The sequence below is a fragment of the Hyposmocoma kahamanoa genome, unplaced genomic scaffold, assembly GCF_003589595.1.
Source record: "Hyposmocoma kahamanoa isolate Upper Pololo Valley unplaced genomic scaffold, ASM358959v1 87, whole genome shotgun sequence".
Lineage (NCBI taxonomy): Eukaryota > Metazoa > Arthropoda > Insecta > Lepidoptera > Cosmopterigidae > Hyposmocoma > Hyposmocoma kahamanoa.
This window is the reverse complement of record NW_020654422.1, coordinates 15,585,705-15,588,150: the sequence shown is the minus strand read 5'-3', so window position 1 is coordinate 15,588,150 and position 2,446 is coordinate 15,585,705. Positions and strand designations below refer to the sequence as shown.

Below are 2,446 nucleotides of genomic sequence, written 5' to 3'. Positions count from 1 at the left end.
CGCGAAAATCGTATCGATATCGCTACTCCGTTGGCGCAAAAGTTAATCGTTAAAGACATAAACATACACTATCGGTTCGACGTTTCGATCAGTCTGAAATGATTGTGGAGGCAAATCAACGTGTATGAGGGACCTTTAGTAATCTCAGTAGTAACACCCTCAATCTCTAACTTTTGAAATTATGTACCATAACGACATACAAAAATTTGTTATTTGCGATGAAAAATTATTCACGATGAATAACTTTGAGATTGACTCCCTTGACCGGAAATAAATGACAATCAGCTAATATGTAATAGAAAATTTCTTCTATATGTGTTGTGTACCAAAACAAAACGACCTAGGGTTGTTTCACAGCAATTTATTGTCCTTAATATAGTAACAGAAAACTAATTATTAAGGTACAGTTTGACCCCAAACCACTAACACTATTTGTAACCTCGTAATTCTAGAAATCTTTTTAGAAAATCGATCTTCTCATTTGATGGCGTAGTTAGCATTTATACAAATTACGTTTGCTTTTTCTCATTCTATATGAAAAATACAGCAAAAGCTGCATTTTTCCCTTTCGTTCCTGTATTTTCAAAGAGAACAAACTAAAAAGTTATTATCACACTAACTGTGATGTTACCAGCTACAAATGCAGCAAACATGTGCTTTAACAAAAAGTACGTAGCCTCAAAAGTGCTACATTGTGTTGTTACAAACGTTTATTCTTTTTTCTCGCCTTGTGTGCTAAGTTCCGAAATGAATTCTATTTTCTTATGAATACTAACACTTTGAATTGTATGAAACAGAATATAAAAAAGGTACTTTGAAAGCATTGTTTGAAAGGTAGTTAGGCTTTTGCTGTGTAGAACCATAGTATAATAAAACAAGTACGGTAACTTCTTACAAAGCATGGACCAACGACTCTAGTGACCTGCTAATCTCTATATTACAGATCATAACTCTGAAAAAGGTCAAAATTCTGTGTTATTATATCTAGATGACGCAGATCAATTGCCTGGAAGTAGTTTACATTATGTTAATGGCCGTGGATATCAATTAAATTCTCTTTAATATCAATTTCTCAATTTTATTTTCTTAATTTACACAATTTTATTTATCAATCTTGAAATCACTTTTTTTACTTATAATATTATTAAAATATTGATCATGAGCTAAAATTATTTTCCGAACTATGACAACCATGCGTGTCAATAGACGGGATTGTGTGTTAGAAACTAATTTATAAATTAACGCTTCCTAACATTGATAGATGGCGTTAATCTATAAAAATAAAAGAATAACCGGCACTATCTATAAAAATCTGTGCAATAAGCGCCATCTAGTTGATTTGTTTGTTACAAAAAAAAAGTTGTGTATTTGCCACTATTTGGAACTCGTCGCGATATCAGTATCAATAGGTACTAAATACTGGACTACGCTGTTTTGTATCGCGATTAGTGGTCCTTTTAAGTTATCGGTCCATGACACAAAATAATGTAGCAGCGCGGCTTGTATGTACGCTGCCCTCGGGGTACAGACGTAATCTTTGGAACGTACGCAAACAATCGCATAATGACGAAAAGCTCGTGTGATGATCGACAGCGCTAGGCAACGCGAGTGCTTCGCAAATTCGTCCGTACAAGACACATCGCGGCCACGCACGTTCGCTTATAAGCCGAGTTGCTATATTAGTATGAAGTTACCATACGTCGTCTTATTGTACTATGGTAGAACGTAATATGGCGGTGCAGTCGTAATATTCAAGTAGTAAAAAATTATATCCAAATACTACTACTAATCACAATTAAGGATTTTAAAGTGTGTATTTATTGAAGACGATGTTGTGAAAACATATTTTGAAAAATTCATAAACTACGTAACAAGAAAAAAACTTGTTTGTTGCATCAACTGTGTTTGATACTACACTTTAAAAATAAAAAATACACCCATAAAAAATACAAAGGAACCCGTTGAAAATTCTAGAAGTACTTACCGACGATCGTCTTGCAAGAATGTGCAAGTGAAATGCAATCCTGATGACACTGGGCGACCTGAAGAAGCTGATTGCAGTATAGACTGGCAAACGATATCATAAAATCGTTCTAAAGCAATGGTATACAGTTTTCAAGGATCACATCAATCTCTGACTATGAAATCCACGCTGGAATGAACTTGTAGCTCTATTACCCATAAAATATATGTCACCCGGTTTAATTAATTTCTAATAAATGCAAGAATACAACCTTGTTTTAACAAAAGGTGTATTTATTCTTTGAAAGAAATATCTTCTAGCATTCAATATTGTTACACTAGGTAAACAAAATACCTAATTTTTAAATTATACGATTAAAACACAAGAGCGAAAATGTAAATCGAATTAGAAATCAAGATGGCGCGTCCACGGAACTTAGGAAGCCCAATTCATTCCGAATACCAATTCCATTTCAACCACGGA

General features: G+C 33.9%; 1 pseudogene; it reads left to right on the top strand.

The window, feature by feature from the left end:
• Window positions 1–651: 651 nt before the first annotated feature.
• LOC113235392 lies at window positions 652–2,184 on the top strand (annotated as a pseudogene).
• Window positions 2,185–2,446: the final 262 nt, after the last annotated feature.